The sequence below is a fragment of the Lemur catta genome, chromosome 1 (genome assembly GCF_020740605.2).
Source record: "Lemur catta isolate mLemCat1 chromosome 1, mLemCat1.pri, whole genome shotgun sequence".
NCBI classification, from domain to species: domain Eukaryota; kingdom Metazoa; phylum Chordata; class Mammalia; order Primates; family Lemuridae; genus Lemur; species Lemur catta.
This window is the reverse complement of record NC_059128.1, coordinates 209380849-209395035: the sequence shown is the minus strand read 5'-3', so window position 1 is coordinate 209395035 and position 14187 is coordinate 209380849. Positions and strand designations below refer to the sequence as shown.

The following is a 14187-nucleotide window of genomic DNA, read 5'->3' as shown; positions in this document are numbered from 1 at the left end:
CCAACTCTACCAAGTGTTGGTGAGTATGTGGAGCAACTGGAATTCTCATACATTGCTGGGGAGATTGTCAAATGAAACAATCACTTTGGAAAATAGCTTGACAGTTTCTTAAGAAGTTAAATACATGATCCAGCCATTCCACTCTTAGGCATTTACCCAAGAGAAATGAATGCAATGTCCACACAATGACTTGTACACAAATGTTTGCCACGGGTTTAATTGTAAAACTGTAAAACTGGAAATAACCCAATGTCTATCAACAGATGAAAGGGATAAACAAATTGTGGCATATGCTTGCAATGGAATACTCTTATGCAATGAAAAGGAATGAACTATTGATACATAAAACAGTGTAGGTGAGTCTCAAAATAATAACGTTGAGTGAAATGAGTGAGATAGAAAAAGAGTATCTACTGTGTGATTTTATTTATATAAAATTTCAGAAAATATAAGCTTCTCTATAGTGACAGAAGCAGCTCCGGCGAGGGAGGGGTTGCCAAGGGGCACAGGACACTTTTGGGGAGATGGATACGTTCTTTATCTTCATAGCGGTGATGATATCACAGGTATATACATATGTCAAAACTTATCAAATTGTACACATTAAATATAAAGTTTATTGTTTGTCAATTATGCCTCAAAACTGTTTAGAAAAAAGAACCCCAAATGCCCAGTATACCTTTCCCCCTTTGAGTTTTGGGACATTGTGTTTAGGGCTTTGTTTTAAATTTTCCCTTTTCCTATCCTGTCTCTCCTTCAATTACAAAATCTGCCCAAATTAGGCATGACTGTTCTCTCTGGGCTGGACAATAATGTCATTCTTTCAAAGCAATGAGATGAAAGTGTCAGGACTCAACTAATCAGAGTTCAGTCACAAGCTTAATGCACCCGTTATTTCCTCTCATTGTGCCAAGCTATTAACTGTACTGCTGTTGGCCCTGTGCCAGCAGTTTGGTTTCTTTGCTAGCCCAGGCAGTTGTGGATCTCAGAGCGCAGGTAGCTCTCCTGGTGACAGAGTAAACAGAGAGGAGTCTCTTCTGGCTCTGAGCAGCAGCCAAACACCTGTTCCGAAGGAAAAAGCTGTTACTACACCTTTTATGACTTCCCCTAAGGCAAAAACTGTGAAACCTAACTGCACATTTCTTGCGTCATTCAGTAACAAAATGGAAAAATGTCTTCTATTCATGAAAAGAAAACTAAAGAGCAAACAAAAATCACTTCTAAACAAAGATGGATTTACAACAGGAAATTTTCACTTATTACAAGTATTTCCAAAATAACTCTTGCTATGTACATTACAAATGTAAACAATGATCAAATCTGTTAAATCCATCTACTTCTTATAAAAAGGAAAAAGCCTTTACACATGAGTATCAGAAGGCCTCAAGTCAGTGGAGGGATTTTTAGGATCTACCTGAACTGCCTCCTGGCTGCTTTTGTGCCTCCAAGTCCCCCTCATCTTTCCCTCCCCCTCTCACTACTATGATAGAATGGTGCTCACTGCTTACCTCAGCTTTCTCATCACGCACTCCTTAATTCATCTCATCTGGCTTTGGCCTCACACCTCCTGTGAGGAAGGTCTCAAAGGCCACCAGCAGCCTCAGGTGTTGTCCTCATGACCTTTTCTCAGGGCTGATCTATAGCCTCTCTGTAGTCTTGACCCTTCTCCTCTGCCCTTCTCTGAGTCTCCTGCTACCTCTCCAATCACTCCTTCCCATTGGTTCCTTATTGTTTCCCAACCCCTTAAGTGTGGGTAATTTCCTAAATTCCATCCTTGGCTGGCTTTTCCTTTCTCTGTGCACAGACTCTCTGAATATCTTTTATCCTACTAAGTTTTCATTTATTATTCAAATGACTCCCAGATTTATGGATCTAGCCCTAAGCTCTCTCTCCAAGCTTAAGATGCACATATGGTGGATTATAAATAAGTTATATTCCTAACAAATGAAAGCAAAGATATTTTTAAAAATCTGTAACTAAAAATCATGAAGGGGTCCCCTGGTGGACCAAAAACTGTGGAGAACTCCTGAAGACAAAATGCTGATGAAATGATGACGAGGCTGGATTAAAGAAAGAAAACATAGTCCAAAATGTGGGTGGGAGACCACCATGCCCAGAGGAAGAAGGAAGAGGAAGAGCACCTGCCCAGAAAGCTTGAGTTTGTTGGTGGGAGCCATGTGCCTGCTAAAGGGCAGAAGTTAGCCTACCTGGCTCCATCTCCTGGCCTGATTCTTTGTCTGGGACAGGAAAAACACTCAAGATGGGGAGATTAGGCTCAAGATAAGCAGCAGCTAGAATGGCTTTTACTAAGAGAACTTGGGCTTGATATTCAGACAGACAACATGCTTCAGGTATAACCTGTGAGCTAGAGAAAAGTATGTCAGGGCAGCAGTGGATTGTGAGCCAGAGACCATCAGGTAAGTGGGGCAGAGAGACAAAGAGCTATTGCTGTACATGTCCCAGCCGCTAATCACTGTGCTCAGAGCCTTAAGGAACTGGTGTGCTGTTCCCTTGCACCATCATTGTTCAGAATGAAACACCCTCCCCAGCCTGGATGACAAAACTTGCAGGCCCAAGATTTTTCTGCTCATGCTTAGCATAGTCTGTGGTTACTTGCAGTTGCAAACACAGTCTTAATTCAGAAATTGGAATGTCAATGCAAGGTATTCATCAGAACTCTGAGCTTATTTTTACATTAAATTCTTCTCTCTTCCCCAGCTTGGGCTTGGCCTGCTGAAAGCTTCCAGTGTGGACAGTGTAGGAGAGTTGTTCTCTCTTTTTCCACTGCCTCCCCAGCCAGTTACCATGGCTACGGCTACTAATGCTCCCAGGGAGCAAGTCGGGAAAGAGCAGCAACAGCTGTCAGTTGGCTTCAAGTCTGTCTTACCAGGCAGATGTTAAATTCTTCTTCTTGCTCATGGAGTGCTTTTATGCCCCGCCCCCCACAGGTTCCTGGCTCAGCCTCTTTCTCCCTAAGTTCTCTCTAACCTGTGGATGCATCTCAAGTCCAGTCTCATTTCAGCCCCTGGGCATTCAGCTCCAACCTTTGCTACTGGAATCCTTCTACATGGGACCTACAACATGGAATCTTTGTAGGCTCCCTCTACTATAGGGCACACATCTGTCCAGAAGAAACTCTCCTTCTTCCCTTAGCCAGAAAAAATTTGAGGGGTGCAGGCTGGTCTCAGTGAGGTGACAGTAGCACCACCAGAGCCACTAGCGAGCCCTCCTCCCAGCCTCTAGATTTCCCAGGTGGGACCAGAGCCCAGACCACCACACCCCCAGCTGTAGGGGTCTCATGTTGGACTCTTGGAGTGGCACCAACAGACACTCACCCTTACTAAATATGAGGTGAAGGAAACAGGAGCTCACCTGTCCCCAAGACAGGACTCACAGCACAGCTTTCTTCAAGGACATCCTCCTCACAAAATTCTTCCATCTCCTCTCTGCCTACTTTTTCAGAGTCTCAAAGTGGGTAGGGGGTTTCAAAGTCCTGGATCATATTTTTGGTATTTCCTTAGAACATCACCATACAGTGACTCAGCATCTCACTTTGGATTTTCACCCATGCAGCACATATTGTTGTCTGGTAGAAAATTCAGTTTTAAGACCCCGTTACGTTCATATGCATTGACCTTTCATCTTCATAAGTACAGATAATATTTTCCATTTTAAAGATGAGGCAAACTCATCTCTGAAGGCTCAGAGAGGTGAGGCCAAGGTTGCCCACCCAGCCAGTGCTAGAGCTGGGATTCCAACCAGGCCTGTCTGATGTCTTCCGGGAGGTGTGTGCTCATAGTCCTCAAGCCCAAGGGAAGAATTTGGAGACATGCAGGGAAGTGTTTCCCTCATTTAGGGCCCAGGGCCCAGGTCACCACAAGAGGCTCCATGCTACTCTAGAGCTGATCTATGTCAGCTTCTGTGGCTTGGCTTTGCTCACGTAGTCACAACACATTCTGGGACCTAGTTTCAGAGAGAAGGCTGAGAGGACTAGGGTTGTTGGAGAGACCAATAATTCTACTGATCTGGCAACAGCCCTATCTGGATGTGACTTTCAGCCCGAGGGAGTGTGCCAGGCATCCCACTCTGGCATCCCAGCCAAACACCGAGAGGAAAGGGCACAGCTTAGCCAAGACTGTGACTGCAGGAGGATGGGACCCTGGGCTGGGTCCCAGCCATGTCTTTGCCTTGGTGTTTTTTCAGTGTGTTTGGGCCTCCTTTTCATCATAACTTCTGTGAGCTTGATAGCAAGACACACTAGGGCCTCAACAGGTGGCCCAGAGCCACACAGGAAAGTGTTGAGAGGTGAGAGGTGGAGGAACTGACTTAGCTGGTCCTCACGAGAGGGAAAGGTTACGGCACTGGCCAGCTCCCAAGATGGGCTGGGTTTGGTCTCCAAGGAGGTCCAGCCTGGCGGGCATTTCCAACATGGAATTGGTTAATAAGCCATGGTCTAGCATAATGGTGTGTCCACCAAACATCATGACGTGTAACATTTAACCATATAGACAAATGTTTATAATGCGTTATTAGGTGGAGAGTCTGTACAGCAGGATCCTAGCCTCACAAAAACAGTGTTCTTCCTTAAACAAGTGCTTCCGGAAGGCAAGCCTGAAAGGCAAAGGTATAGGCTGAGCACTCGACTCCACCCATTCCTATAGGTTCCTGGAAGGGTCAAAGTTCCCCACTTACCCTCAGACTGACCCAAAGCTGTGGGGTCAGGACACAGTGCAGTCCCTTCTACTTCATGGGGTAAGAGCCACTCGCCCTCATCCCTCCAACATCCTCTCTCAAGGGTCTGTTGCCTGGTCTTCCACACCCTGAAAATACAAAGGGAGTCAGCACACCTGCGCCATTTCCCCAGACGACTGGGCCGCTCACTGGGCGCCCATCTGCCAAAAGCCCCCTGTGACACCAGAGTGTCACTCCCAGCCCACCTCCGACCTCTGGGTTTGTTTATTTTGACTCTCTTCCTCTCCGTCAGAAGGAAGGGCCTACTTCCCCCTGTTCTGCTTTATGTGTATGCTTAGAGAAAATTGTGGAAGGAAACACAGCAAAATGTGAAGAGTGGCCGTGGCAAGGGCTTGATATTAAAATATTCTTATTTTCTTTTGTAGTAACCTGTGTTTTCTACAATAAATGTGTTCCTTCCCTACTTAACCAAAGAAATCAAAGCCATTGAACTGAACTACGCCAAACTCCTGCTGTGGTCTCCCCTTCCCTCCCCGAAGTGCACAACCATCTCTGAATCCACGCCCACCCCCCTCCAAAATCAGAGACGGAGGCAAATTCTCCATCAGCGTCCTCACTGCCAAGCACTCGGTTCTCACTGTGCCTAATACGTAAAGTTGATCTAGTAATATGTCATAGAGTCATATCAGGAGTAATATTTGTAAATTCTTAGCATAGTACCTAGTAAATAAAAAGAGTTCAACAAATGGTAATGATGGTAATTATTTTGCTTTTCAGCACCTCAGTTTCCTCGACTGTAAAATGAGGTAATTATAGTACCTACCTCATAGGATTGTTGTAAGGATTAAATGAGTTAAATTTATGTTAGGTACTTAGAAGAGTGCTTGGTGGGCACTCTATTAGTGTTTGCTAGTATCAGTATTAGTAGTACTAATTAGTATTGCTAGTATTAGTATAATACATTCTTTTATTTTCTCCAAAACCTTGATTCATTAATTATTTCTCTTTCTCCCACATTTTATACTTCTCTCTTCAAATTCCTTCTCGTAGTTCATTAAGAATCACCTATCTTCCATGCTGCAAATCCACCCTATGATCTCATTGGCTGATCCCTCTCCACCCTTCCAGCCCAGGCCTGTGAGGAAAGTGGGTTTCCAGACTGACTCTTGCATGCTCACTCACATTCAGCTCACGTCACTCACAATACAGTGCAGCCTGTTTCCCCTCTCACCTCTCCAGTGAAACTCTTCCAGCAAAGACCACAGATGACCCCCTTTTGCCAAATTCAAAGGACACTTCTCAGTTTTTACATTTCTGGGCCTTCCTTATCTGACCTACTGAACTCACTGTCCTACCTGAAGCTCTTTTCCTAGCCTCTCCCTGTCTTCTCCTACTTCTCTGGACTCTCTGCCTTACCTGGCTTCTTTCTCCCTGCTTAGCCCTAGAACAACGATGCTCCCCAAGGTTCTGGCTCCAGCCTCCTGCTCTCCTTACCCTGCCCAGTCTGCCTGGAGAAGCTCTTGCACTGCCGGGCTGCTAATCACCTCGCTTCCATAGCAACAAAGACCACGTTTCTAGCCCCAGCCTCTCTTTGAAGCTCCGGAACCATATATCCTAGTACAAGCTGATGCTTACCCCTGGAAGTCTCAAAGCTCGGTCTAAAATCAGACTAGACTGATCCCCCTGAATCTGTGTGTCCCCCAAGTGAGAGGCTCAGGAAACATCTGAGACTTCTCCCTCTGACCATGCCTGAAGTCCAGCTAAGCTAATTTCCCTACCTTTTCTCAAACCATCTACTTCTCTCCATACAAGTCTATGTCAGCTGCAGACAGGCAAAGCACTGTCTCAAACTCAGTATCCATCCTCTTCCTTCCCTTTGTCCTTTTTGCATTCTCTTCTTTCTCCATTCCCTCATTCATTCATTCAGTCAGTCATTCATTCAGTTAGTCAACAAACACAGGTTGAACATCTACACCATGCTAGGCCATTGGAATATAAAGAGGAAAAAATTATAATACCCCTAAGGTCAGGGAGTTCACGATATAGTGGGTGCTAAGAACCCCAGTGCCATGAAATATATATACACAAGGAGCTCAGAAGCCATTCTCTCTGAACTAACAGTTACATAAATCTGGATTGTTATTTTTTTACTATAATATTTCAAACAAGGAAGTAAAGACACTAATATATCTCACATCCAAGCAGCCAACACCCAGCTGTCTGGAATTCTGACATTTGTCTCTCTCTTGTATGTTTAAGCTGTGTAACACACACACACACACACACACGTAAAACTATGTATCCATTACCCAAATTTTCAAATTTTATGTAAGAGGTACCACACTCTACATGTCATTTTACAGAGTGATTTTTTTTGCTCGGCATTATGCTTTTGAGATTTATGCATGTTTGTATGTGCAGCATTTTCACTGCTCTGCAGTATTCTACATAAACACTGTAGTATTTATTCATTCTCCTGTTGATAGATATGAAGATGATGTCCAGTTTTTCCCTAATATGAGCAAAGTTGTAATGAATTCCTATACAAGTCTATACATACCTGCTTGTGTAAATGTGAGGGTTCCTCTAGCAGTCAATTGCAGCATTGAGGAACTTGCACATCTGAGGTTTCTTAGACATTGACAAGTTGCTCTTCGAAGCGATTGTACCAATTTATACATCCACCAGCAGCCTGTGAGAGTTTCTGTTTACTCTACATCCTTGTAAATACTTAATAGTACCCATTTTTAATTGTGGCCAGTCTGCAGGTGTGAAATGGTATCTCCTGTAGTTTAAATGTTTATTTCCATGATTATTAATGAACTTGCTCATTCGGATTTCCTTTTCTCTGAATTGCCTTTTCATGCTCTTTGCATATTTTTCTATAGTATTATTTATCTTTTTCCTATTTGATTTGTAGAATTTCTTTACAAATTGTACATACTAATCATTTGTCAGTTCCCTGAGTGGCAAATACTTTCCCCTAGTCTGAGTCTTGTCTTCAGTTTTGTTTAACATGTCTTCTTTGAGCAGAAGTTGTTCATGTAAAGCAGGTAAAATGTCACTCATTCCTTTTATTTGTTTTTGTATCCTGCTCAAGAAATCATTACCTGCCCAAAAGGCATGAAGATCTTTTTCTATATATTATAAAAGATTTAAATATTAGCTTTTTAGTTATTTATTTGGGGTGTGGAAATGGGATCCTAATTTTATGTTTTTCCATGTGGATTACCAATTTTCCAAGCATCAGTTATTTTTAAAAGTAATTTCTTTCCCTCACTGATTCCAAACCCCAGCTGTTGCATATCTTTTCCATATGTGCGTGGGTCTCTTCCTGGGCTCTCTGTTCTGCACCACCACCCCACTCACTAATTACCATTCTTTTATAATACCACTAAGTCTTGTTATTTTGCAGGTTAAGTCTTCCTTCTGCCCCACTGCCTTGTGTTCCTTTCCAAAATTATCTAGCTCTTGATCTTCCATATGAATTTTAAGATCAGCTTGTCAAGTTCCATTTTTAAAAGTTTATTGGGATTTTGATTGAAATTTAACTGAATTTATAGATTATTTTGGAGAAGTTTTCATATTTAGGATATTGAGTCTTCAATCCATGAACATATGTCTCTCTGTTTATTTCCAGGTCTTCTTTTTATTCTTCCCACAATGCCTTGTAATTTTCTCCATAAAAATCTTATCTATTCTGTTAGATTAATCACTAGGTACCTCATACTTTATCTTGTCATTATGAATGGGACCTTTGTTTTTTCTATTACATTTTCTAACTGGTCATTACTGATGAGTGGGAAGACTAGTAATTTTTTTGTGTTGACCTTGTGTCTACCAATATTATTGTATTCATTTAATACTTCTAATAGTTTACCTATAAATTCTTTTGAATTATCTGTATAGATAATTATACTCTGCAAAAGAAGAGTTGGATTTCTTCCGTTCCAATTCTTATACATTTTTTTCTTATATTATTGCATAGGCTAGGTTCTCCAATGTGGAAGAGAAGTAATGAGAACAGCCATCCTTGTCTTATTCCTGAGTTTAAAAGAATGCTTCTGAAATTGTGCCACAAGAGTTTGTTTGCCACTGGGCGTGGTGGCTCACACCTGTAATCCTAGCACTCAGAGAGGCTGAGACAGGAGAATCGCTTGTGCTCAGGAGTTCAAGACCAGCCTCTGCAAGAGGGAGACCCCATCTCTACTAAAAATAGAAAAAATTAGCTGGGCATGGTGGCACATGCCTGTAGTCCCAGCTACTTGGCAGGCTGAGACAGGATGATGGCTTGAGCTCAGGAGTTTGAAGTTGCTGCAAGCTAGGCTAATGTCACAGCACTCTAGCCCAAGCAATAGAGAAAGACTCTGTCTCAAAAAAAAAAAAAAGAAAAGAAAAGAAAAAAAGGAGTTTGTTTGCTGGTGATTATTGGTGGATAACCTTTATCATGTTCAAAAAGCTTCCTTTTATTCCCAATTTGGTAAGTTTTACCATGAATGAATATCAAACTTTATCAAATGCTTTTTTGTGTCTACTAAGAGGATCACATATTTTTCTCCTTTAAATTTTAATATGGTGAATCACATTAATAAACATTTCTAAGTTAGACATTCTTACGTTCTGGGATAAACTTTAATAATAGACTACTTGATTCATTTTGCTAGTATTTTATTTATGACTTGTGTATCTAGGTATATAAATGAGTGTATCTGTTCTCTATTGCTGCATAATAATTATCCCAAACAAGCTGATTAAAACAACAATAAACAGGTGGAAGCTTAAATGTCTTTCATCACTTAACCTCAGATGTCAACACCATTATTTTCTGCAACATCCTATTGGTTATACGTATGAGCCCTATTCAGTGGAAGGGTATGACACAAGGGCATGCATACCAGGAGGTGAGGATCACTGGGTACCATACAGGAAGCTGGCTACCACATAAGCCTTGTAGAATTATTTGACTTTTAAAAATATGTATATGTGTATCTTTTTAAAAAATGAGAATTTTAAAAAGAGTTTTTGTAGTCAATGCTTAGATTTATCAACATGTTTTATCAACTTATATGCTTAACATTGTTTCTTATATCCTTCCCTTTTTTCAGGGTTCATTTTTATTCCTGAAGTATATCCTATAATAATTCTTTCAAGGAGGGTCTATACTTTATATGTATGGAAATGCCCCATTTTTGTCTTAAACTGTAACTATAGGTTAGCTGGGTATAAAAGTCTAGTTGGCACTTTGAAGATACTACTCCTTCGTCTATGGCCTCAGTCTTTGCTGAGGCCCAGAAGTTACTTTTTAAGTAATCTGTCTTTTTCTCAGGTCTATTGTAAGGGATTTCTTTCTTTTTTTTTCTCTCTTTGCGTCTGATTCTGCAATTTCCCTAAGGAAATTTCTCAGCTACTATTTCCTCATATATTGCTTCACTGCCATTCCCTTCATTCTCTTCATCTGAAACTCCTACTGAACATACATTGTCCTTCATACAAGGTGTGCTTCATGTCTCATAACTGCTCTTATATCTTTAAATCTTTGTCTCTGTGTATTGTACTAGTGTTAATTCCTAAGTAATGTCTTCTAACTTGCTAATTCTCTTTTTGTGTCTACAGTTTATGCAGTGTTTTTTATTTTTAATGAACAAACTTTTCATTTCCAAGATTTCTAATTGATTTTTTTATATTCACTTGTCCTTGTGTAATTTTGATCTGCCTCTTTATGTTTTGTTAATTTCCAGCAGATATTAAGCCTTCATTGCCTTTTTGAGCAACCTAAATATTTTTAATTCTTTGTAAGACTTTTAAAAAATTAATTTAGTCTGCAGTGAATTCATATTCTAAATGTTGGTTTTGTTGACTGTTTTTCTTACCATTAAGTATTTTTCATCTATTTTGGTTTACAACTTCACAGTGAATTGGAGGACTTTTTACTTTGTCTTTACATCTTTTTTTTTTTTTTTTGTCACTTTGTCTCTAACTATCCTGAGCTGGGACCCTAGGCCCAGTTGAGAATCAGATCTTACAATAGCATTTCAGGGCTCCCACTCTGTTGTAGTATGAGGACATCACATATACAGGCACATAGCCAAATGGTGGCTTGGCTTAATCAAGAGTCTGTCTTCATCTCCCCACATCTCAAGCCCCAGGCTGTATGTGGACAGCTGGGGTTTTTTCTTTTTTCCAGTTTCTTTTCACAAGCAGAGGGAGCCTCACCCCACCCCTGGCTTCAAGAAGCCTGGCTGTTGTGCCCTGTGCTACATGGAGCACTTTAGCTCCAGTTACCAGGAGCTACGCCTCTGGCAGTTCCTGCTGTCTGTAGACCGTGAGACCGGCAGGCCCTCGGCCCCACTCACCACTTGGCATTTCTTATCTGCTTCGGGCACACAGAGATATCCATTTTGGTTGGGGCCCCACTATGTCCTTTTGCTTATTATTTTTTTCTGTTTTATTTATTATTGTTATGTGTTTGGAACAGAGTGAGTACCGCACGAACCCCCTATGCCATCTTGACTGGAAATCAAGGATTGAATTGTGTGGTTGCTGTACCTGTAGAGAAGTCCTTATGTTTCCTTTTATTAAATGTAAAAGAGGAGAGATCATTTTATAAAAATTCAGTAGGCTTTTATACATGGGCTTTGCTATGAATACTATCTGAGGTGAAGTCTGCATGTCCCCAAGTCTCTCTCTCTCTCTCTCTCTCTCTCTTTCTCTCTCTCTCTCTCTCTCTCTCTCTCTCTCTCTCTCTCTCACACACACACACACACACACACACACACACACACACACACACACACACACACACCCTGAGAGTGCCTCTTTGGAAGGGGAGGCCACAGGATGCAGACGAGGCCTCATCAGCAACGCTCCTCAGAGCAGAGCTGGGCCTGAGGGTAACAGCGGGGGTGGCGCTGAGACCCCAGGTGCCAGGGAAGGGGTCTGCAGGGGTGAGGCCCCGCTGCAAACACTTCCCAGGGGAGCGCCTCCCTCTGGTGGCCACAAAAGGAATCGGCGGTGCCCTCGGCCAAGGACATGGCCGCAAGGAGTTAAGGCTTCACACACACACACCCAATGCTGCAGATTGGGACCTGTGGCAATGGCACAGGCAGCCTGAAGGTGCCACTTACACAGGGCCCAGGGTGAATTCTCTCCACCGTCGCCCCTGCTGTGCTAGAACAGAGCCCGCCCTGCCCAGGCCTGTTACTTCCTACTTGGCCCTTGGGAGCATCAGAGCATTAACTCTCGGGCCCCTTGGTCCAGAGGGCTCTCGGAGTGGGCTCCTTAACTGAAACGTCCAGACCCCCTCGAGGCCACGCAGAGGGCTATGGGAGGACGTCTGGATAGGGGTCCAGACCTTGGTCCGAATCCCACCTGTGCCACTCATTAGTTGTGTGTCTCTGGGTAAGTTATGTAACCTCTCTGTGCCTCTGGTTCTTCCTCTGTAAAAGGACAATAATTGTACATACCTCGGTGTGTCTTTATGAGAGTAGAACCAGATAATCGGGTAACTCCTCTGTCTTCCCTCTCCTCGGGCCCGGTCTCTGAGGTGCCCGGGCTCCTACTGCCCGGCCCGTGGCTCCCGTCGGCCTCCCCCAGGCCGTGGGCAGCAGGGATGGGGCATTTGTTCAGGCGGAGCCAGGCCCAGATGAGGCTTTACTACAGAGGCCCCACACCGGGGCCAAAGTCCTCGGGCCGGAAAGTTGTCCCCGAGCATCACAGCTCACAAGCGCCCTCTGGCCGCTGGCGCCTGGGCTTCTCCGGCTTGTTTCCCACCCGGCGGCCTCAGGCCGGGTCCTCGGAGAACGCGGGAGAAGTCGAGCCCGGCAGAGGCGCGATTCAAGCCCAGCCAGGGGGCTCACAGCTGGCCCGTCGGCCTCGCTGACGTTATTCGGCACCTGCTCCGTGTTTGGCGCTGAGGGTTTTAAAGGAAAGGCGTGTCTCTACCCTCAAGGTACTGACAGCACAGTGGGGAGACGGCAGCCCTCCCGGTGTGACCATGACTGCTCTAATGAGAGTCTGTGTGGACGCGGCAGGAGCGCAAATCAGGGTCCCCCTGGCGAGTCGGGGACGGCTGCCCGGAGGAGGGGCTCTGGCTGGGCACTTGAACGTGGAGTCAGAATTTGCCAGGACAGACTTCATGGATTCCTTCAGTACGTTTTCACTCCACACCCGCCGCCCTCTCCGCCGGCTGCAGTTCCCCGCACTGAGGACGCAGTGGGGAGAGGGAGAGCGGCGGTCGCCGCCGGCACGGTGCGCTCCCGCCCAATATAAACAGTGTCACAGAACATCAACGTCAGACAAGGCCACTCTGTGGCTGTGATAGCTCTAGACAAAAATAAGCCCAAACCCGGTAAGTCCTTTCGGACAGCCCTTCACTGAGACGCCCACGAGTGCCTCACGGTGTGTGTTCCCCTCCACTGACACAAGCAATAAACCCGGCGCGCTCCGGTGCAGGGGTCTCTGGCGGTCTTTGGGTGGAGGGCAGCGACAATGACGGTCGAGAGGCAGGATTTGAGGGGAGACTGAAGGAGATGAGGGGCAAGCCATGGGGAGATGCAGGGGAGGACATCCAGGCAGATGGAGCCCGGGCGCAAAGGCTCCAGGGAGGGAATGGGACAGGGAAGTCAGAAAACAGCAGCTAGGCCAACGCAGCTGGAGTAGGTTTTCCAGGCAGAGGGAACAGACTGTGAAAACCTCGTATTAAGAAAAAGTGAGCCACTGCTGTCAAGTATGGGTAGTTCTATGGAGTTAAAATAGAAAGCCAATGTGATTGGTTTGGGAGAAGGGGGTCAAGTACACAGGAAACACACAATGAAGAGCCTTCATTGCCTTTTATAGGAGATTCTTAGTAAAATCACTGTGGACCCTAATGCTCTGTTGGAGCCACCCATGATGACATTTTTCTTTGATATGGTAATCAAGTAAGTAGAGCAAAACATCGTCTTTTTGAACAAGGTCTACCAAAAGGAATTCACTCCACTTGTTCATGACAATTCCTTCATGTTATTATGAAAGGAAAGGAAAAAATAAATGCCAATCCCCCTGTCTTTGGGGGGACCCTGACAGCTCACCCTATGACTGCACGTCTCCCTAATCCATCTGTGGAAAAGCCTGTCCCTTTGGTTTAGGTCCAGTAGGATTACCTAGACCAAGCATTTGTGTGGTCCAACGTGATTTAGTAGTGAGAGAGACTGAACAAATTTCATCACCAGCTGCAATTTATGCCCCAGAAAGAATACAAAAAAGAGTCTGCCTTCTAGTTGCTGGCAACATAAACTCAAAATTCCCTGAGACATTCAAGGCTGTGGGCTGCAGGTGTGAAGACACATGCCCCACACCATTACTGAGCTCCAACCCCAACCCCAACCATCTCAGGGCTCCTGATTGCTTAGCAATGAAGTTTTCCCAGTGAGAAAGGACTAAAAGCATTCAGGGCCCTCCCCGGGCTGCCCCAGGCCTGCCTGCCCAGCCTTACCCTCCTACTCTGAATTCCTTCTC

General features: G+C 44.3%; 1 long non-coding RNA gene across 1 annotated transcript; it reads right to left on the bottom strand.

The window, feature by feature from the left end:
* Positions 1 to 289: 289 nt before the first annotated feature.
* LOC123641905 lies at positions 290 to 12311 on the bottom strand. Its single transcript, XR_006736365.1, has 3 exons — positions 12156 to 12311; positions 4693 to 4820; positions 290 to 1062 (listed from the first exon to the last, which is right to left on the bottom strand). It is a non-coding gene; the product is annotated as an uncharacterized LOC123641905 (long non-coding RNA).
* Positions 12312 to 14187: the final 1876 nt, after the last annotated feature.